Below are 24,231 nucleotides of genomic sequence, written 5' to 3'. Positions count from 1 at the left end.
AACACCACTCTTTCTAGTCTGGTTAGAGCCAGTAGTTCAGTGTTGTACGAGATCTTCAGTTTCTTATTTTTTAAATTGTTTTATTTAACCTTTATTTAATTAGACAAGTCAGTTAAGAACAAATTCTTACTTACAATGACGGCCTAGGAACAGTGGGTTAACTGCCTTGTTCAGCGGCAGAACAATTTTTACCTTGTCAGCTCGAGGATTCGATCTTGGCAATTTCTCACATGGAATAGCCTTAATTTCTCAGAACAAGAATAGACTGACGAGTTTCAGAAGAAAGTCTCTTGTTTCTGGCCATTTTGAGCCTGTAATCGAACCCACAAATGCTGATGCTCTAGATACTCAACTAGTCTAAAAGACAGTTTTATTGCTTCTTTAATCAGAACAGTTTTCAGCTGTGCTAACATAATGGCAAAAGGGTTTTCTAATTATCAATTAGTTATTCCAAGTTTATAATTTTAAAAGGCTAACACAACGTGCCATTGGAACACACGCGTGATGGTTGCTGATAATGGGTCTTTGTATTCCATTAAATCAGCCGTTTCCAGCTACAATAGTAATTTACAACATTAACAATGTCTATGCTGTAGTTCTGATCAATTTGATATTTTAATATAATTTTTTTTGCTTTTTTTAAAACAAAGACTTTCAAAGTGACCCTGAACTGTTGTGTTTGTGTGTATATGAGGTCCTGGATGGCAGGGTGCTCTCGATGGTGCACCTGTGGAACTTTTGAGGATCCGAAGGCCCATGCCAAATCTCTTCATGACTGTATATGGACCATGTTAAGTCCTTAGTGATGTGGACTCCAAGAAAGTTGAAGCTCTCAACCCGCTCCTCTACAACCCGTGGATGAGGGCGTGCTCTCCCCTCTTTCTCCTGTAGTCCATCATCAGCTCCTTGGTCTTACTGACGTTGAGGGAGAGGTTGTTGTTATCACGGTACCACAACGCCAAGTCTCTGATTTCCTCTCCATAGGTGATTTGCGCTTCCCCCGTCATGTCGTCAGCAAACTTGATGACTGTGTTGTATGTCATGCATGGCCACAGTCATGGTTAAACAGGTAGTGCAGGAGGGGACGAGGTACACACCCTTGAGGGGTCAACGTGGTGGTGTTGTTGCCTACCCTCACCACCTGGGGGTGCCCCGTCAGGAAGTCCAGGATCCAGTTGCAGAAGGTGTTCTGTCAGTCTCCAGCTTGGTGATGCGAATGGAGGGGACTATACCCCATTTTGTCATGTTGACCGCGCTGGGTGGAAAAACACCTTTTTGCTACAGTACAATATAGCTGTGTCCCAAATGACACCGGATTCCATATAAAGTGCCATACTTTGGACGTCTCTGGCCAAAAGTGGAGCACTATGTAGGAAATAGGGTGACATTTGGGATGCAACTTATGTCTCTGAGAAACCAGTGATGTGCAAACTCGAGGAACCTACCAGGCACAACCCTAAACCCATAACCATGGGCACCCTCCATAGATGCAGTGAGGGAAAAAAGTATTTGATCCCCTGCTGATTTTGTACGCTTGCCCACTGACAAAGAAATTATCAGTCTATAATTTTAATGCTAGGTTTATTTGAACAGTAAGTGACAGAATAACAACAAAAACATCCAAAAATGTTATACATTTATTTGCATTTTAATGAGTGAAATAAGTATTTGACCCCTCTGTAAAACATGGCTTAGTACTTGGTGGCAAAACCCTTGTTGGCATTCAGAGGTCAGACTTTTCTTGTAGTTGGCCACCAGGTTTGCACACATCTCAGAAGTGATTTTGTCCCACTCCTCGTTGCAGATCTTCTCTAAGTCATTAAGCTTTCGAGGCTGACGTTTGGCAACTCGAACCTTCAGCTCCCTCCACAGATTTTCAGTAGGGGATCAAATACTTTTTTCCCTCACTGTATCATCCTGACCAACTTGCGCTCTAAATACACCTCTGCTGTCTTCAACCAGGATCTCAGCGATCATTGCCTGCGTCCGTTGTAAATGAACTTGTTCCCAACTGGCCTACATGGTTAAATATAGTGGAAAAATTAAAGTTTAATATGCGGTCTTAACGGCACATTCATTGAATTTGGAGCTGTTACAATAACACCATCATCATGGTCTGTTGGAATACGGGCTTCTGTGTTTTCCAATGAGGCAGTGTTATGTATGCACTGAATGTACAATGGTGTTATACAAGGCTTGCTCATCCTAACTGGCACTGTTTCCCCTCTCTCGCTCTCTCCTCCCCTCTCTCGCTCTCTCCTCCCCTCTCTCGCTCTCTCCTCCCCTCTCTCGCTCTCTTTCTCTCAGTAAAAGCAGAGAGAACTACAGGGAAGTAGCTTCCAGCTCTCACCCCTTTCGCCCGGTAGGTCCACTTTTTTATAATTTTATCCTACCACTGATTAGGGTAGGCAGTGTTTACCGCACTCTGCTTAAGGGTTGGCTTGCCTAGAAGTATCTTTATCTCTCCTTTATTTACAGAGTGTGGTGTCATCAAGATAATGTCTCTATTGCAAAAACCGACAGACTTTTGTATTCCTATCATAGAGCCCAGAATAATGTTAAGTGCTTTGGATGTCATGTTGTGCCTGCTGTTTATTGGGACAGAACTAGTAACAACTTTGCAAAACATCCTCTGCCCCCCCCCCCATAAATTTCCTTAGGGGGTTGTGATTGGGTCATGTTTTCCCCACTGCACCCTGTGATAGTTTCCACTGCCGATGCACCATCACACCATCGATCGATCATGGCTGACCACGGTGGTGTGTGTGTGTGTGTGTGGTACATCCCTGGCTCTCAGCGTTTGTGACGTCCACCCTGCACTCAATTGCTCCATTGCGTCAAGTGCAATCGAGCTACTTCTCACCCTGTGTGTACCAGAACAGATCGTGTTATGATAACATGACATTCTTGGGTTTCCTCTCCATTTGTGTGTGTGTGTTTTACGCTCACATGTGTGGATATGCACCCGAGTGTGACTCGTAGGCCTTAAAAGCTCAGTGTGTTTTTTTTTTTTTATGTCGGAGGCTCTCCGGTGTGAGAGAATAGAAGTCTGGAGTGTGTCCCGACCTATGGCAGAAACTACACACATCATTTGTCTGGCTACCCAGACTCCTTTCTCTGGCCATGGACGTTACTTTCTAATCCGCAATGGGGCTGGATCTTATCCGCAATGACCCTGACTCTTCTCCGAATTCGAACCCACTCGGGACTGTCTGATTGGACCAGAGACTGACGGGTTGGGCCAGAACACATTTGGATAAAGTGGCGGTTTGAGAATACCATGCCCTTTGTGCACCTCGTCACCACAAATTACTTAAATGATGTCAGAGGACCAAAAAAAAGCAGATGCCTATTTTTATATATGTATTTGTAATAATGACAATTACAACAATAGGGTTAGGTTTGGTTGAATTAATGCAAAAACAAAGTGTTGGAAAAGGAAGTAAAAGTGCAATATTTGCTCTAAAAAAGCTAACGTTTAAGTTCCTTGCTGAGAACATATGAAAGATGGTGGTTCCTTTTATTCCCAGGTAAGACGTTTTAGGTTTATAGGAATTATAGAACTATTTATCTCTATACCATTTGTATTTCATATACCTTTGACTATTGGATGTTCTTATAGGCACTATAGTATTGCCAACCTAATCTTGATAGGCTTGCAGCCATAAACAGTGCAATGCTTGAAGCACAGCGAAGAGCTTCTGGCAAATGCAGGAAAGTGCTGTTTGAATGAATGCTACGAGCCTGCTGCTGCCTACCACCGCTCAATCAGACTGCTCTATCAAGTCATACTTAATTATAATATAATATCACACAGTTTCCGGATTTGACCATATTAATGACCTAAGGCTCATATTTCTATCATTTCAAAAACAAAATGTTTATTCTTTCAGTGAAATACGGAACCGTTCCATATTTTATAGAACGGGTGGCATCCCTAAGTCTAAATATTGCTGTTACATTGCACAACCTTCAATGTTATGTCATAATTATGTACAATTCTGGCCAGTTATTTACGGTCTTTGTTAGGAAGAAATGGTCTTCACACAGTTCGCAACGAGCCAGGCGGACCAAACTGCTGCATATACCCTGACTCTGCTTGCACAGAACGCAAGAGAAGTGACACAATTTCCCTAATTAAAGAAATTGTTAACAGGCAATATTAACTAAATATTCAGGTTTAAAAATATATACTTCTGTATTGATTTTATTAAAGGCATTGATGTTTATGGTTAGGTACACATTGGTGCAACGATGCTTTTTAAATCATCACCCGTTTGTCGAAGTAGGCTGTGATTCGATGATAAATTAAGACACCGCACTGATTATATGCAACGCAGGACAAGCTAGATAAACTAGTAATTTCATCAACCATGTGTAGTTAACTAGTGATTATGTTAAGATCGATTTTTATAAGATCAGTTTAATGCTAGCTAGCAACTTACCTTGGCTCCTTGCTGTACTCTCATAACAGATAGTCAACCTGCCACGTAGTCTCTTCATGGAGTGCAATGTAATCGGCCGTAATCGTCTTCCAAAAATGACGATTACCGATTGTTATGACAACTTGAAATCGGCCCTGCTGATGAATCGGTGGATCTAGTCCAGAACACTCCTTATTGCAATTATCTACGAGGTAGAAACCAAAGACTGCTCAAGCCCTTCCGGACTGGAATTTGCTCTGATGTACAGTAGATGGTGACTTCGGAATGTATTCAGACCCCTTGACTTTTTCCACATTTTGTTACGTTACGGCCTCATTCTAAAATGTATTTATAAAAAATAACAAATCGTCAATTTAAACACAATACCCCTAATGACAAAGGAAAAACATTTTTGCAGATTTATTACAAATTACAAATAAAAAACATACCTTAAATATGCTATGAGACTCTTAATTGAGCTCAGCTGCATCCTGTTTCCATTGATCATCCTTAAGATGTTTCTACAACTTGATTGGAGTCCACCTGTGGTAAATTCAATTGATTTGGACATGATTTGGAAAGGCACACCTGTCTATATAAGATCCCACAGTTCACGTCAGAGCAAAAACCAAGCCATGAAGTCAAAGGAATTGTCCATAGAACTCCGAGACATGATTGTTTATTTTAATTTGATTTTTTTTACCTTTATTTAACTAGGCAAGTCAGTTAAGAACAAATTCTTATTTTCAATGACGGCCTAGGAACAGTGGGTTAACTGCCTGTTCAAGGGCAGAACAACAGATTTGTACCTAGTAAGCTCGGGGGTTTGAACTTGCAACCTTCCGGTTACTAGTCCAATGCTCTAATCACTAGGCTACCCTGCTGCCCCATTGTGTTGAGGCAAAGATCTGGGGAAGGGTACTAGAACATTTCTGCAGCATTGAAGGTCGCCAAGAACACAGTGGCCTCCATCATTCTTAAATATAAGAAGTTTGGAACCACCAAGAGTCTTCCTAGAGCTGGACACCCACCCAAACTGTGCAATCGGGGGAGAAGGGCCTTGGTCAGGGAGGTGACCAAGAACCCGATGGTCACTCTGACAGAGCTCTAGAGTTCCTCTGTGGAGATGAGAACCTTCCAGAAGGACAACGATTTCTGCAGCACTCCACCAATTAGGCTTTTATGGTGGAGTGGCCAGACAGAAGCCATTCCTCAGTAAAAGGCAAATGACAGCCCGCTTGGAGTTTGCCAAAAGGCACCTACAGCCTCTCAGATCATGAGAAACAAGTTTCTCTGGTCTGATGAAACCAAGATTGAACACTTTCGCCTCAATGTCTGGAGGAAGCCTGGCACCATCCCTATGGTGAAGCATGGTGGTGGCAGCATCATGCTTTGGGGATGTTTTTCAGCGGCAGGGACTGGGAGACTAGTCAGGATCGAGGGATAGATCCATGATGAAAACCTACTCCATAGCGCTCAAGACCTCAGACTGGGGCGAAGGTTCAACCATCCAACAGGACAATGACCCTAAGCACACAGCCAAGACAACGCAGGTGGGGACATGTCTCTGAATGTCCTTGAGTAGCCCAGCCAGATCCCGGAATTGATCCCGATCGAACATCTCTGGAGAGACCAGAAAATAGTTGTGCAGCAACGCTCCCCATCCAACCTGACAGAGCTTGAGAGGATCTGCAGAGAAGACGGGAAGAAACTCCCCAAATACAGGTGTGCCAAGATTTGTAGCATCACACCCAAGAAGACATGGGGCTATAATCACTGCTGAAGGTGCTTCAACAAAGTACTGAGTAAATAATCTGAATACTTATGCAAATGTTTTTTTCCCGATTTTAAAATTTGCCCAAACTTCTAAACCGGTTTCTGCTTTGTTATTATGGATTGAGTAAAAAAAACTCAATACATTTTTAGGATGTCTGTAACCTAACAATGTTGCAAACGTCCAGGGGTCTGAATACTTTCCGAAGGCACTTTACATAAACAATGTGTCTTTTAAGCTTGGCTTGTCCTCTCCTACTCCAGGTATCTCTCCCCTGGAGCAGTGGTTTCCAACCTGTCCTCAAGCTTTTGGTGGTCCCCAGAACAGAAAAGGTTGGGAACCGCTGCCTTATGGAGCTTTTCAGCCCACTCCCTAAACCCTACCACACCCTCTCGTCTCCAGATCCAGTCACCGTGTCCTGTCACTACATCACCAGTCACCAGAAAAGGCAGCCAAGGACGCGCTCACCGCTAGCCAGGCTAGCAGAATGTCAAGCACAGCAGGGATAGCCCAATGCAATCTGTCCCTGCCGGAACCCATGTCAGGCCAATACAAATCACAGCCGGCTCTCTCTCAACCTGGTGTTCAAGTCTCACAATGATCCCAAACCTGTCATATGTTGGCAGTGGCACAACAGAGTACACATCGTGTAGGACAGGGTTGTTGTGACATTATGGTTTTTGCCATTTTAGATATTAATCAAAACCAAGGGTTAGTATGTCAATAATTTTTTTTATCATTACATCCACAGGTTTTTGTCATGAGTGAGATATTGGCAGTGCTATTTGGAAGAAAATCATTTTTGTGAAAGAATGTGTGTTTTAGACAGACATTGAGGGGAAAAGAAAAAGAGTGAGGGGATGAAAAAGACAGAAGGAGAGTTCAGACGAAAGATTGCCGTGCACTGGGGGAGATGGTGACAGCATGACTTGGGGCCAGACGGTGCGGTCGTGTGGGTGTGGGTGTGGGTGTGGGTGTGGGTGTGGGTGTGTGTGTGTGTGTGAGAGAATTAAAAATACGTTAGTGTTGCAAAATATTTTTCAAGGAAAGTTGCTTTTGGTTGCTCCATTCGTCGCTCGATGACGTCATTACAAAATCATTTCGTCATAATGTTAATATATAATTTATGCGTATGCTGTCCCTCACGCTCCTGCAATGAGCAATTCTCCAAAACAAAACTAAATAGAATGTTTGAAGGAAGAACCGATATTAAATAATTAAGCAGCATACAAAAAACGTATCATGTTTTAGAAAATATTTTATTTATGTATTGTTATTTATTGGAGAGCTGTGGTGTCATTTAACAAGGAACCAACCAATGTAATAACTTCACTTGCTGCAGCATTGGGGAGAGGACCTAGAGGCTAGAGCGGAGAGGGGCAGGGGAGGGAGCGGCGGAGAGGGGCAGGGGAGGGAGCGGCGGAGAGGGGCAGGGGAGGGAGCGGCGGAGAGGGGCAGGGGGAGGGAGAGGGGCAGGGGAGGGAGCGGGGCAGGGGAGGGGAGAGGGGCAGGGGAGGTGCGGGGGAGGGAGGTGCGGAGAGCGGGGCAGGGGAGGGAGGGGGGCAGGGGAGGGAGGGGCGGGGGAGGGGCAGGGGAGGGAGGTGCGGGGGAGGGGCAGGGGAGGGAGGGGCAGGGGAGGGAGGGGGGGGGGGGCGGGGGAGGGAGAGGCGGAGAGGGGCAGGGGAGGGAGAGGTGCAGGGGAGAGAGAGGCGGGGGAGGGAGGAGGAGGGTGCAGGGAAGGGAGGGAGAGGTGCAGGGGAGGGAGAGGGGCGGGGGAGGGAGAGGTGCGGAGAGGGCAGGGTAGGGTGCAGGGTAGGGAGGCGGAGGAGAGAGAGGCAGGGGAGGGAGCGGAGAGGCGGAGAACGGCAGGGGAGGGAGCGGAGAGGCGGGAGGGAGGGAGGGGGCGGGAGGGAGGGGGGGAGAGGGGGAGGGAGGGAGGGAGGGGAGGGAGGGAGGGAGGCGGGAGGGGGAGGGAGGGGAGGGGAGGGAGAGGCGGGGGAGGGAGCGGAGAGGGGCGGAGGGGAGGGAGCGGAGAGGACCTAGAGGCTAGAGCGGAGAGGGGCAGGGGAGGGATGCAAATGACGGGTGCACACACAGGCAGCAGCCGGAGGAAGCTGAGCCGTGGAGAGGGAGCAGACTGCAGAGCAGCACAGCTGAGCTCAGCCTAGCAGTCACTCAAACAGGGAAGTTGCTAAATCAACCAAAAGTCGCAGAGGCAGCCTTAAAAAGTAGCTACGTTTGTTGCTATACTCTTTTACCAATACAAGTCGCTGGAGGGTCTGAAACAAAGTCTCTAAGTTGGCAACACTGTGTTGTGTTGTTTGATAGTACTAACCTCAAACTAGAAAGGGATTGCAGCTTTTAACAGGTGATTTTAACGTTTAACGGGATCAAAATTAAACACTGCAACAGATTGTTCCCTACAGGAGATGATTACACATGGACAAATGCATGCACGCACGGGCCAGTGTTGCCATTTAGAAAATTTGGCACTGGACAACGTGACCGGTAAGATTTTAATTTACCGGACATTTGACAAATTTACCCGACATGCATATGCATTAGATGCGTAATGCATTATGGTGTCCACCCAAGGTGCTCAAAATCCATTTTAGATTATTGTAATGCATTTTACCAGAATAGAAATTAGCCTGTGAAGTTGAATAAAGTAAAGTTGAATGTTCTTAGACCAACGTGACTGGTTTTATTGAGACGCAAAACATTACCGTTTGCAGGGTCATCCCAGCTATTAATCATTTATTTTTATTTTTTACATTTAGCCTAGAAGAACAGCCGCGGTAAAACACAACTAAAAAATATTATACTTGTGTAATATAATTTGCTACAGATCTGTCCTCTAGACTATTTGTATGAACATTTTTAATAAATAACAAAACACAGCTGTTTTCAAACACTATCTAGGCCTCTAATTTAAATTTAGCCTAGGCATGAACATTTTAATTAGACTGTCTAACACAAGGACTGGCGGGTTATGGCTAGAAGGGATCCAGCTTTTGTAAAATGAATGTCAGATTTGACTTTGTTGCAGGTTCGGAGAATTTATGCAGCAGGTTATATTATTCATGACACTATGTTGATGTTTCCTAGGGCGGCAGCAGAACTGCTAGGACCAGGCCTAACAAACACAAAAATGATCCTCTAATTTCAATTGAAACTTTAAAAACTCGAACTTTGTGTAGACCATACCGTGAAATGCTTACTTACAAGCCCTTAACCAACAAGAAAGAGTTAAGAAAATATTTACCCCCCACAAAAAAAGAATTAATAAAAATAACACAAAATAACAATAACGAGGCTATATACAGGTGACTCGGTACCAGTACCAATGTGTTAGGGGTACAGGTTAGTTGAGGTAGGGGTGAAGTGACTTGTGTTTGAGGAGGATCTTGGCCTGCTCAAAGTGAGCCGCTGCTGTTGGGTAGTTAAAACTGTCCAACTCCTTGGAGCAGCTTGCAATGCGCATCAGCTTTGTTACTTTGTCCTCAAGAAACGGAAGATGTCTTGAGGCTTGACTGCTCTGTTTTGGAGAAAGAATCACCTCTCGGCAGGCACACTGGAAATGGAGATAATCAACACAATCTTCCCCGTTTTACCCAGTCAGAGTACACTTTGCTGAAGTCCCCTATGAGGACCTTGCGTCTGTTGTGCGAGTAAAAATAGAAACGCACACACCCGACACTAATTTCCAAGCAGCTTGAGCATTTATTAGCCTACGAAGTATACAGTGCCTTCGGAAAGTATTCAGACCCCTTGACTTTATCCACATTTTGTTAGGTTACAGCCTTATTCTAAAATGTATTCAATTGTTTGTTTTTCCCCCCCTCATCAATCTACACACAATACCCCATAATGACAAAGAAACATTTATACAGTGGGGCAAAAAAGTATTTAGTCAGCCAACAATTGTGCAAGTTCTCCCACTTAAAAAGATGAGAGATCCGTGTATATTAGTGATGCACCGATATTACATTTTTGGCGGATACCAATATCCAATATTTTCCTTGCCCCAGAAAATTATACTGATATAAAAATGTTGCGGCCTTTTTAAGCATTCTAGTACAGTTAAATAGTTAACACACACACATGGACGCAGCAGTCTAAGGCACTGCATCTCAGTGCAAGAGGCGTCACTACAGTCCCTGATTCGAATCCAGACTGTATCACATCCGGTCGTAATTGGGGGTCCCATAGGGCGGCGCACAATTGGCCCAGCATTGTCCGGGCCATCATTGTAAATAAGAATTTGTTCTTAACTGACTTGCTTAGTTAAATAAAGGTTACACACACACCACACTGCCCAAAAGTTATTTTGTTGGCATTTACATATGTCCCCATTACCAGTGAAACATAATCAAAACCTATTTCTTTCACTTACTTGCTGTGCTGTTTCCTTCATTTGTTCAGTCGTTTCATTCTCAACCAGGTTTTCTATGGAACGCTGTTTGGGTCTTTGCGTGTCAAAAAAGATGCACGTCAAATAAGCTTGTTGACCTATCGGGCCCTGAATATGACTATGATTTTTTAACGTAGTTATTACACATTCATTACACTGTCACTCATATTTCATATGTCACAATGATTCATCTATGTATGCTATGATGCTGGTAAAGTTGTCTCACACACCTACAGTGCTGGTCATTAAAAAAAAGCTAGCTAGCTCATAGACGCAAACAATGTAGTTCTTCCCCAAAAACATGGCAAAACGACAATCTGTTTCAGTAGCTATACTTAGCTTGCTAACTATATAGCTAGCTGTCATCTAAAATAACCCTAATTTATAAAACTGTTCTTATTTGTTTAATGGTGTTCAGACCATTAAGCTAGCCACAATAAGGATTAGCCACAATGCTGAAATGTCTTGAGTCAAGTATTCAGCCCCTTTTGTTTTAGATGGCCAATTGTGCCTTCAGAAAGTATTCATACCCCTTGACTTGTTACAGCCTGAATTCAAAATGGATAAAATAAATCAAATAAAAAAATCTACACCCAATATCCCATAATGCCAAGGTGAAAACATGTTTTTAGACATTTTTGCACATTTATTGAAAATGAAATCTCTCTTACATTATTTTCACCCCCCTTAGTCAATACATGTTAGAATCACATTTGGCAGCGACTACAGCTGTGACTCTTTCTGGGTAAGTCTCTAAAAGCCTGGATTGTGCAATATTTGCACATTATTCTTTTTAAAATTCTTCAAGCTCTGTTAAGTTGGTTGTTGATCATTGCTAGACAGACATTTTCCATTTTTGCCGTTACATTTTCAAGCTGATTTAAGTCCAAACTGTAACTAGGCCACTCAGGTTATCTTGGTAAAGCAATTCCAGTGTATATTTGGCCTTGTGTTTAGGTTATTGTCCTGCTGAAAGGTGAATTTGTCTCCCAGTGTCTGTTGGAAAGCAGACTGAACCAGGTTTTCCTGTTGGATTTTGTGTGCTTAGCTCTATTCCGTTTCTTTCTACCCAAAAACAACTTCCTAGTCCTTGCCGATGACCAGCCTACTCATAAAATGATCCAGTCACCACCATGCTTGAAAATATGAGGTACTCAGTGATGTTATGTAAAAAAAAACATATCTATTTTTAATTTTCAATACATTTGAAAAGATGTCTATACGTTTTTCACTTTGTCATTATGTGATATTGTTTGTAGATGGGTAAGAACAAATATATATGTAATCCATTTTAAATTCAGGCTGTAACACAACAAAGTTTGGTTTCAGTTAAGGGGTATGAATTGTTTCCGAAGGCAGCGTATTTAATGTCTCAATTTTTCATTTTCCAAAAATGGTCCTTGATATTCCGATGCTCACTGACTGTTTAGCTTTTTATTTTATGTTTATTAAAAAGTTGTTTAAAAAAAAACCTCAAACTGCCCTCGGGGCCGTATGCCTGACAACCCTGCCACAGAGTATCCAGGAGCAATACACGAAGAGCGGGGAGGTTGAAAGCGAGAGAGCGTGCCCCAGGTGATGCACCACACGGCCCGGAGCTTCCGCGAAGCACATTATCCGCTAACCCAAGCCCTGGTCCCAGTGGATGGCCAGACGCCATAGCTGCCCGCTAGGCTAAAAAAAAAGGCACTGGTGACTAATACAAGAAGAGCCCCAGCAACATGACCTCATTTTCTGTTTACGTCAAAGCAGTGCCTCCGCAATCAAGCTATTGTTGTTTCCGTCGCCACCGCCTATTCAGGGGATTGTTTCTCATTTTCTCATCTCTCACTCTGTTCTCTCTCTCACTCTATGCATCTCCCTAGCTCTGTTGCGGTAGGGGGAAATGCTTGGAACAGTTGACTGCAGTGGGTGAAGTCACTTCTGACTGACCACACAGCCTTGGGGAAGCGAACAGTCCCTTTAGCATCTGCAAGCCTGCCTCTGCTCTATTAGGCAGTACTGTGCACTCTGCTGACTCCTTGTAAGAGGAGTTCACTGTATTGGAAAGAGCACTCTTCATACATTATCCATGAGATAGGTGTGTATGAATTTGTATTGATAATGAAGTGGGAGTATTTAGGCTCTTGAAGTGAACACCGGGATAATGTAAGCCACCTTCCAGGGCTACTCATGTTGATGTATCGATCTTTGTGTGGTTGTGCTGCAACACGCATGAGTACAAGCACACGCATACACACTCATGCATGCACTTAGTCTGTGAATGTGAAAACATGTACCATGATAATAGATCACTCATTGATATATGGGATGGCTCAGGATGCACATCTCCTAGGCTGTTGGCACTGCACTGGTGGATCGTGATCCCTGGGGACCACACTACAACTATGCACTGATTTCGTATAAATGCCAGGCTCTTAGTCGTGTGTGTGCATACTTGCACGTGACTGACAGACACCTGCCAAGCTTTCACACTCTGCGCTTATTCTAGTGTGTGTGCTTGTTCCAAAGAATGATGAAGTTTCCCCGATGTAAGGTCAGTATTGCATGTTGGGAGTGAATGCTTTAGGTGGGTAAACTGATTCTAGATCATCAGGGTAACTTCTACCAGGAGCACTAGTGATTTCAAGGCATGAAAACGTTCAACGTATTCAGATCCCTTGACTTTTTCCATATTTTTGTTAAGTTATAGCCTCATTCTAAAATGGATGAATGTACTTTTCTTCCTCATTAATCTACACAATACCCCATAATGACAAAGCAAAAACAGGTTTTTAGATTTTTTTTCCATATTTGTAAAAATATAAACATACCTTATGTATTCAGTCTGAATACATAAGGTATGTTTATTTTTTACAAATTTGAAAAAAATTCTAAAAACCTGTTTACGCTTTGTCATGTTTCCATTGATCATCCTTAAGATGTTTTTTCCCAACATGGAGTCCACCTGTGGTAAATTCAATGGATTGGACATGATTTGGAAAGTGCAAAAACCAAAGACTTTTGCTAGAGTTGGCTGCCCGGCCACACTGAGCAATCTTTGGAGAAGGGCCTTTGTCAAGGAGGTAACCAAGAACCCAATGGTCACTCTGACAGAGCTCTAGAGTTCATATGTGGAGATGGGAGAACCTTCCAGACTGACAACCATCTCTGCAGCACTCCACCAATCAGGCCTTTATGCCACTTGGACTTTGCCAAAATGCACCTAAAGGATTCTCATACCACGAGAAACAAGATTCTCTGGTCTGATGAAACCAAGATTGAACACTTTGGCCTGAATGCCAAGCGTCACGTCTGGATGAAACTTGGCACCATTCCTACAGTGAAGTGTGGTGACAGCATCGTGCTGTGGGGATGTTTTTCATCAATAGGCTGGGAGACTAGTCAGGATCGAGGGAAAGCTGAATAAAGCAAGGTACAGATATCCTTGATGAAAACCTGCTCCAGAGAGCTGAGGACCTCAGACTTCGAGACAAGTCTCTGTCCGGGCTCTGGCTGAGACACTCAAGGACTTGAACCCTAATCGAACATCTTTGGAGAGACCTGAAAATAGCTGTGCAGCGACGCTCCCCTTCCAACCTGACAGTGCTTGAAAGGATCTGCAGAGAAGATGGGAGAAATGGGAGAAATTCCACAAAAACAGGTGTGACAAGCATCTAGTGTCATACCCGAGAAGACTCGAGGCTGTAATCCACTGCCAAATGGGCTTCAACAAAATACTGAGTAAAGGGTCTGAATACTTATGTAAATGTTTATTGCATTTTTTTTATTTTGTGTAAATTTGCAAACATTTCTAGACGTGTTTTTTTCCCCATTATGGAGCATTGCGTAGATGCTTCTGATGTGAGTGTGTCCCGTGTGTATTTCAGGGTTTATGTTGGCTTTTTACTTATAAAATGAAATTAAAAATTAAAAATGGCTGCCAAAATGACTGGGAGAAAACAAACCGCAGTGTGCAATGTTTTTAAAACATTGATGGACATACCGGTCTATGTAGATACATTTGACCGTCGTGCTTATCGGTCTATAGGTCAATTTGCTTAATTTAGTGGAATGAAATTGCCCTGTGTGTATTTTCTTTAGTCTGGTATCTTATTTACAACTATCACATGCGTATAGAGCCTATTTTTTTAAGCGGTATTTCTCTAGCAGCCTGTCAGCTGTTTGCTGCTGGAGTATAAACCAATTCATTGCGCAACAATTCTAAGTACGTGTTTTGTGTGTTTTGGTGCAACTGGTAATTGAAACATGCCTCCAGTTCACCATTCAAGTGCAGGCGACAGGCTATTAGTGCGTCATCCCCCACCTTAGAATGTGTGCTGGAGGCAGTATACATTTGGGAAACATACTTAATTGTTTAAAACCTGAATGTTTTATTTCATATTACGAGGCTTACCTTGCTTCAGGCAAAATCCGACCATGGCAACTTGGAGGCAATTACTTTTAAAGACTTTGTAGGGGTCGTGTGAGTGTCAAGATTTGGGGATCCTTACAATTTATTCTACCGTTCTGCATGCCAGTTATGATTTTCATATCCGCATTTTAATGAAATAGTTTCATTGCAATAACGTTTTTTCTCAAAGTCATTGTCATGTGGTGAGTCATTCATTGTAATTAAGATTTTATCGAAATGTTAAGTCAACGAATGCAAGATCACCAGCCTCTGCCATATGGACACATTGATATTCCATTTGAGGCTAAAGACATGAGCGCATAGGCCAATGCAGCAGTAGGCCAAGAACTTACTTTGCTTTCACATCGAACATTGGTGATTTTCGAGGGGGAGATTGTTAAGATCTTTCAAGTAGCTTACTGTGACAAACAAATAGTTGTAATATATTATTTGCAATAGGTGTAGGAAGGTGTTTTAATTTTTTACATTCCCACGCGGCAGGCCAGGTACATAAATGCATGCACAGGTAGTAATATTTATCGTGTATATTTTATTAACCCTTATTTTACCAGGTAAATTGACTGAGAACACGCTCATTTACAGCAACGACCTGGGGAATAGTGACAGATGGGGGATGAATGAGCCAATTGGATGATGGGAGTGATTGCGTGCCCATGATGGTATGAGGGGCAGATTGGGAATTTAGCCAGGACACTGGGGTTAACACAACTAATCTTACGATAAGTGCCATGAGCTCTTTAGTGACCACAGAGTCAGGACACCTTTCAACGTCCAATCGGAAAGACGGCACCCTACACAGGGCAATGTGACCAATCATTGCACCACTTCCAGCAGCATCTGGTCACCCACCCAGGGATCAACCAGGACCAACTCTGCTTAGCTTCAGAATCAAGCCAGCAGCGGGATGCATGGTGGTATGCTGCTGGCTGAAATATACAGTATATGATATTAGAAATACATCACATGCAACTCGTAATAACAATAAGAAATGAGCCTACTTTTATTTGACTCCATAAAGATTATTCCGCCATGTGCAAGAACACCATAGTTGAGTTACAGTAATAGGCAATGAAGAAATGGTTTGAGAATGGAGTTGTAAATGTGTTTTTAACTTTGTCAAATGAATAGATTATCATACAAGGCATAAAGCTTAAGTTACCAGGCAATACTGACATTTTAATCGAGTATTATTCTAAGCATGATCACAGAGCGAAAGAGATCATACCTGAAAGGTCATGTCCCAAAAGTCCATGGAGTGGAGAGCGTAAGAGATTCTCACCACAGCAGCTCCGGAACCAGAAAAGAGACCTAACAATGAATATAAGAGCCGTTTATAAGCGGAGTTCACAACGTTAACACTCCGAGAATTAAAACTGTAAATAACTAATTAATACATGTATTAATGTAACCAAATGACTGTGATTAACGATACATTTACTATTGGTAACATATGTAATGGGGATTGTTAAAAATAAAAATTCAAAGGGAAAACAACATTCACACAATGAATGCGCAAGAATTGGGGGAAGCCATTCTGGAGAGACTCGCCTATATCTTCGCCACACACCCCTTCCCTGTCTCAACATTTTAAATTATACCCAAGACACATTAACTTCACACATATTTTAGATGCCTTTCACTCACAGCCACAACTCAATAATCAGCCAGGTCTATTTCAACGCTCGCTGCCCAAATTGCGGGCTTCCCAAAAGGGCATAGTCCTTCCTAATAGCTTGTGATTTGGAACAATCCACAGCTGTTTATTTTTTTTTTTAAAGAAGCTAATGATCCTCAATTCCTATCTGGCTAAATCATTCTTTCTGGTGAAGTATTTTTCATTATTTTATTTATTTATAGACCTGAGTAATTATATAATTTTGGTCAATGTATTTCCATTTTACTTCCCTATTGGCCCACCGCTATTTCTCTCCTCTTCTATTGCTTTTCATATCAACTTTCTTCCGTTGTCCAAAAGCCAAATGCACAATCCTAGTCAAATTAGCAACCCATCTGAACTGTTGCAACTTTAGATACCCTCTCTTTCTAACACGAGATTGTCATATTCACACATGGAACCACTATCAGGTACACTGTTTAGAATGGTGTTTTCCCACGTATTGCATTTTAGATAATGTTTGAAAAATACGTTGTATTGGCTGCTTCATTACATCAGATGCATGTTCTGTTAAAGCTCCAATATTGAGCTTTTTGGGCGACCCGACCAAATTCACATAGAATGGTATGTTATAAATCTGTCATTGAAAGCAAGTCTAAGAAGCAATACATCAGTTCTATGTGTGCTATTTCTGACTGCCGTTCTTAAGTTTAGTTTAGATGGTACAATGATTCTCTACGCTATACTTTTAAATTAGGCGAACTATTATAATTTTAGCAACCAGGAAATGGGGGAGTGATTTCTGAATATTGCATCTTCAAGAAGAATTACCTTAAGCTAAATTTGATTTCTGTCATTATGCACACCTTGGGTTGATGCCCTAATGGGTTATGCACCCAATCCATTAAAATCTTCCCAGTCACCATTTTTTCCAGCTTTACATTTGCCTAATGAAAACCCTGGTTTGTGTAGATACAGGTAACTGCCAAAATAATAAACACGAGTAAATGAGGAATACAAAGTATATTGACAGCAGGTGTTTCCACGCGTGTGGTTCCTGAGGTAATTAAGCAATTAACATCCCATCATGCTTAGGGTCATTATTTTGGCCATGCTGAGATCGGATGACCCCATCCACGGAGTACTGTGAGGTCACTGAATGGTTTGATCAGCATGAAAACAATGTAAACCACATGCCATGGCTGCCGTCTGTCACCAGATCTAAACCATTCTAGAGCATTGCATGAGCCCACCAACAAAACACCAAATTATGTCATTTCTTGTGGAAGAATAGTGTCACATCCCTTCAATAGAGTTCTTGACACGTGTAGAATCTTAGCCAAGGTGCAGTGAAGCTGTTCTTGCTCGTGGTGGCACATGGCCCATTAAGACACTATGTTGGTATTTATTTCATTTTGTCCGTTACATGTATGTAGTGTGTGTGTGAGAGGGAGGCTTCAAAGCCACTGTGGGGTGACTGGAAATCCTGCTTTGATCTGAAAGGCTGTGTAGTGAGGGCTATGGATTTGCGCAGTTCTTTGACGTGGCGCTGCGTGGCTTTTTTGTCACTGCAACCATCGTGTCTGGAATGGAAACGGTGGTGTGTGTGTGTGTGTGTTTTTTTGTTTTACTATACTTGTGAGGACCAGAAGTCTTCACAAGAATAGTAAACCAAGGAGAATTTGGCCAGTCCTTAAAAGGAAAAAGGCTATTTTAAGCTTAGGTGTCACGTTAGACGTTCGGTTTAGGAGTTAGGGTTAGGTTTAGGGTTTTTGAAAATATGATTTTTAATGGGAATCCATTGTTGGTCCCCAAAAAGTCCTCACAAGTATAATACACAACTGTGTGTCAGGGGCATATCTGTGCAGAACAGGAGCAAATGTGAGGAGGTAATTTGGAGCCTGTGACGACAACCTCTGATCTGACACAAGCCAAGGCGTTGTGGGTAGATTATTTGTCGCTGTCGGTTTTAGTGGCCTTCAATGATGGTGAGTCTCTCTCACATGCACACGTGCACACCCCAGACAGCCTGCAGAGGTTCCACATGGATCGATTATACCTTCTTAGGCAAACTGATGAGATGCTTAAAGGGAAATTATAGAGAGCGTCTCTCTAATTGATCGTGCTGCCAATCCATTGGTAATGACTTGCATGTTAATCTTAAAATGCATATCTGAGAACATACAGAGAGATAGTGGGTGCTGTCATTTGGACAATAATGGCCAGACACTCTTAAAGGTAAAACATAATTTGGAAGGGAAGCAATGGTCTAGGTTTCTTTTAGACACACAGATTTAGGGTCAGTTGACCCTCCACAAATCCTAGCCAATCTTACCTTAGAATAGTCTCTAGAGAGAACCGTATCCTACTTGGTGATTTGAGGATGAAAGAATAAACCTCTCCTCCATCAACTGTAATTGGAGTTTATTTTTTCCGACAATCTGTCTCGTTCTCTGCCTCTCTCGGGCCTTCCTTTTGTGACGATGCACTACATGGCTTTACACCACTCCAACCGACGCTTGGAATTGCGCATGGTGATCTTAGGCTTGTGTGTGGCAGCTCGTCCATGGAAACCCATTTCATGAAGCTACTGACAAACAGTTATTGTGGTGACGTTGCTTCCAGAGGCCTTTTGGAACTCTGTAGTGAGTGTTGCGACCATGGACAGGCGCGGTACGTTCTTCAGCACACTGCGGTCCAGCTCTGTGAGCTTCTGTGGCCTAACACTTCACTGTTGACCGGGGAAGCTTTAGCAGGGCAGAAATTTGCCAAACAGACTTGTTGGAAAGGTGGCATTCTATGACGGTGCCACGTTGAAATTCACAAAGCACTTTAGTAAGGCCAATGTATGTCTATTGAGATTGCATGGCTGTGTGCTAGAGTTTATACACCTGTCAGCAATGGGTGGGTATGAAACAGCCGAATCCACTAATTTCAATGATGTCCACATTCTTTTGGCCATGTAGTATATGTAGGTTGACATTCAAAATATTCTGAGTCAATGTGTCCCTGCCACTGTGAATTAATGGGCCCTGCTCTCATTTGGGCGCTCTATCAAAACACACATTTCACCATTACATCCTCTAGCACTGGCTAACACGGAAACAGTATTGTAGCAAAACTTATTGTCCTCAGTGGAGTCGTATACAGTTGAAGTTGGAAGTTTACATAAACTTAGGTTGGAAAAACTCTTTTTTTCAACCACTCCATAAATGTATTGTTAACAAACAAGTTTTGAAGTTTTGTCAAGTCGGTTAGGACATCTACTTTTTGCATGACACAAGTAATTCTTCCAACAATGTTTACAGACAGGTTATTTCACTTATAATTCACTGTATCACAATTCCAGTGGGTCAGCAGTTTACATACACTAAAATAACTGTGCCTTTAAACAGCTTGGAAAATTCCAGAAAATGATGTCATGGCTTTAGAAGCTTCTGATAGGCTAATTGACATCATTTGAATCAACTGGAGGTGTACCTGTGGATGTATTTCAAGGCCTACCTCCAAACTCCGTGCCACTTTGCTTGACATCATAGGAAAATCAAAAGAAATCAGCCAAGACCTCAGAAACAAAACATTGTAGACCTCCACAAGTCTGGTTCATCCTTGGGAGCAATTTTCAAACGCCTGAAGGTACCACGTTCATCTGTACAAACAGTGTTACGCAAGTATAAACACCATGGGACCACACAGGCGTCATACTGCTCAGGAAGGAGACTTGTTCTATGTCCTAGAGATGGACTTACTTTGGTTCGAAAAGTGCAAATCAGTCCCAGAACAACAGCAAAGGACCTTGTGAAGATGCTGGAGGAAACTGGTAAAACAAGTATCTATTTCCACAGTCAAATGAGTCCAAAATCGACAACCTGAAAGGCATCTCAGCAAGGAAGGAGCCACTGCTCCTAAACCACCATAAAAAGCCAGACTACTTTTTGCAACTACACATGGGGACAAAGATTGTACTTTTTGGAGAAATGTCCTCTGGTCTGGTGAAAGAAAAATAGAACAGTTTGGCCATAATCACCATTATGTTTGGAGGGAAAAGGGGGAGGCTTGCAAGCCTAAGAACACCATCCCAACCATGAAGCGTGGGGGTGCTTTGCTGTAGGAGGGACTGGTGCACTTCACAAAATAGATGGCATCTGAAGGAAGAAAATTATGTGGATATTTTTAAACAACATCTCAAGACATCAGTCAGGAAGTTAAAGATTGGTTGCAAATGGGTCTTCCAAATGGACAATGACCCCAAGCATACTTCCAAAGTTGTGGCAAAATGGCTTAAGGACAACCAAGTCAGGGTATTGGAGTGGCCATCACAAAGCCCTGACCTCAATCCTATAGGAAATTTATGGGCAGAGCTGAAAAAGCGTGTGTGAGCAAGAAGACCTACAAACCTGACTCAGTTACACCAGCTCTGTCAGGAGGAATGGGCCAAAATTCACCCAACTTATTGTGGGAAGCTTGTGGAAGGCTACCTGAAAAGTTCCACCCAAGTTAAACAATTTAAAGGCAATGCTACCAAACACTAATTCAGTGTGTGTAATTTTCTGACCCACTGGGAATGTGATGTTAGAAATAAAAACTGAAATAAATCATTCAGTCTACCATTTTTCTGACATTTTACATTCTTAAAATAAAGTGGTGATCCCAACTGGCCTAAAACATATAATTTTTACTTGGATTAAATGTCAGCAATTGTGAAAAACTGAGATTAAATGTATTTGGCTAAGGTGTATGTAAACTTCCGACTTCAACTGTACGTAATCATACTATACAGTGCATTCGGAAGATGTTCAGTCCCCTTAACTTATTCCACATTTTGTTACGTTACAGCCTTATTCTACAATGGATTCAATTGTTTTTTTTTTACCTCAATCTACACACAATACCCCGGAATGACAAAGCAAAAATAGGTTTTGAAAGTTTTGCAAATTTATTACAAAAAAAATTGATCACATTTCATATAACTACAATACAGACCCTTTACTGAGTACTTTTTGAAGCAACTTTGGCAGTGATTACAGCCTCTGGTACGATGCTACAAGCTTGGCACACCCGTATTTAGGGAGTTTCTCCCATTGTTCTCTGCAGATCATCTCAAGCACTGTCAGGTTGGAAGGGGAGTGTCGCTGCACAGCTATTTTCAGGTCTCTCCAGAGATGTTTATTCTGGGTCAAGTCCGGGCTCTGGTTGGGCCACTCAAGGATATTCAGAGACTTGTTCCAAAGCCACTCCTGCATAGTCTTGGCTGTGTGCTTGTATTGTTGGAAGGTGAACCTTCGCCTCAGTCTGAGGTCCTGAGCGCTCTGGAGGAGGTTTTCATCAAGGATCTCTGTACTTCACTCTGTTCATCTCCCAGTCTCTGCCGTGGAAAACATTCCCACAGCATGATGCTGCCACCCTCTGTGCTTCACCGTATGGATGGTGCCAGGTTTTTCAAGGCGCCACACTTGGCATTCAGGCCAAGGAGTTCAATCTTGTTTAAATCAGACCTGATAATCTGGTTTCTCATGGTCTGAAAGTCTTTAGTTGCCTTTTGGTGAACTCCAAGTGGGCTGTGGTGCCTTTTACTCAGGAGTAGCTTTTGTCTGGCCACACATAAAAGCCTGATTGGTGGAGTGCTGCAGAGATGGTTGTCCTTCTGGAAGGTTCACTCTATCTGTTATTGTCGTGTTCTTGGTCACCTCCCTGACCAAGGCCCTTCTCCACCGATTGCTCAATTTGGCCTGGCGGCAAGTGGTGGTTCCAAACTTTTTCCATTTAAGAATGATGGAGGCCACTGTGTTCCTCAGATCTGTGCCTCGACGCAATCCTGTCTCGGAGCTCTATGGACAATTGCTTCGACATCGTGGCTTGGTTTTTGCTCTGACATGCACTATCAACTGTTGGACCTTTATACTACTGGTGTGTGCCTTTTCAAATCATATCCAATCAATTGAATTAACCACAGGTAGAAACATCTTAAGGATAATCAATGGAAACAGGATGCACCTGAGCTCAATTTCGAGTCTCGTAGTAAAGGGTCTGAATACTTTCAGTAGTTTATTTTTATTTTTTTATACATTTGCAAAAATAATCATTATGGGGTATTGTGTGTTGATTGATGAAGAAAAAAGATCAAGGCTGTAACCTAACTAAATGTGAATAAAGTTAAGGGGTCTGACTACTTTCATAAGTGCCTTCTAAGTATTCACACATCTTGCCTTTTCCATACGTTGTGTTACAGCCTGAATCTAAAATTGATTTAATTGAGATTATGTGTCACTGGACTACACACAACACCTCATAATGTCAAAGGGGAATTATTTGTATGGAAATTTGTACAAATTAATAAAAAATGAAAAGCTGAAATGCCTTTAGTCAATAAGTATTTAAAAACGGACTCGCTCTGTGTGCCGTAATAGTCTTTAACATTATTATTGGATGACTACCTCATCTGTACCCCACACATATATGTATCTGTAAGGTCCCTCAGTCAAGCATTGAGTTTCAATCACAGATTCAACCAGAAAGACCAGGGACGTTTTTCCAATGGGACGGGACGTTTTTCAGTTTTTCCAAAGAAAGGCACCTATTGGTAAATGAAAAGCAGACATTGAATATCTGTTTTTAGAGTGGTTATTAATTACACTTTGGATGGTGGATCAATAAAACCAGTCACTACAAAGATACAGGTGTCCTTCCTAACACAGTTGCCTTAGAGGAAAGAAACCGCTCAGGTATTTCACTATGAGGCCAAAGGTGACTTTAAGAGTTATCGTTTAATGGTTGTGATCTGAGAACTAAGGATGGGTCAACATTGTATACTAATTAAAACATATAAACGCAACATGTAATGTTCGTTTGGGGTCAAATAAAAGATCCCACACATTTTCCATATGCACAAAAACCTTATTTCTCTCAATGTACGCACACAATTCTTTACATCTATGTTTGTGAGCATTTGTCCTTAGCCACTAAAATAAATTGCAAAAAATGTGGTGAAGAAATTTACTTTGTCATGAGTACTTAAGTGTAAGTGTTATATTTGGAGCAAACACATTGAGTACCACTCTTCATAGTTTCAAGAATCGTGATGGATGCATCATTTTATGGATACTATGCTTGTCATTTGCAAGGATTAGGGTGATTTTAGGATAAAAAGAAACTGAATTGAGCTAAGCCCGGTCAAAATCCTTGAGAGAACCTGGTTCAGTCTGCTTTCCAACAGACACTGGGAGACAAATTCACCTTTCAGCAGGACAAGAACCTAAAACACAAGGCCAAAAATACACTAGAGTAGTTTACCAAGAGAAACATTCAATGTCATGAGTGGCCTAGTTACAGTTTTGACTTAAATCGTCTTGAAGATCTATTACAAGACTTAAATGGCTGTCTAGCAAGGATCACCAACCAACTTGAGAGCTTGAACAATTTAAAAAATAATAATTTGCAAATATTGTACAATCCAGGTCAGCTAAGCTCTTTGAGATTTCCCCCGAAAGACTCACATATTTCAGTTTCAATACATTTGCTACATTTTTCTAAAAAAACATGTTTTCACTTTGTTGTTATGGGGTGTGGTGTGTAGATGGGTGAGGGGGAAAA

At 42.2% G+C, this 24,231-nt stretch overlaps 1 protein-coding gene across 5 annotated transcripts in view; it reads left to right on the top strand.

The window, feature by feature from the left end:
* The window catches only part of LOC124043777 (double-stranded RNA-specific editase 1-like), a 176,423-nt gene that overhangs the window by 72,311 nt on the left and 79,881 nt on the right, over positions 1-24,231 (top strand). For 3 of the 5 annotated variants that reach the window (XM_046362729.1, XM_046362726.1, XM_046362727.1), the window contains one exon: positions 2,308-2,362. The exons of the other annotated variants lie outside the window; for them this stretch is intronic. The gene's annotated coding sequence lies outside the window, so the exon portion shown is untranslated. The remainder of the gene's footprint in view (positions 1-2,307; positions 2,363-24,231) is intronic. 5 annotated transcript variants of the gene reach the window in all.

This window comes from Oncorhynchus gorbuscha, linkage group LG09 (assembly GCF_021184085.1).
Source record: "Oncorhynchus gorbuscha isolate QuinsamMale2020 ecotype Even-year linkage group LG09, OgorEven_v1.0, whole genome shotgun sequence".
NCBI classification, from domain to species: Eukaryota; Metazoa; Chordata; class Actinopteri; order Salmoniformes; family Salmonidae; genus Oncorhynchus; species Oncorhynchus gorbuscha.
The sequence above is the reverse complement of the archived record's forward strand: the minus strand, read 5'-3'. Positions and strand labels throughout refer to the sequence as shown.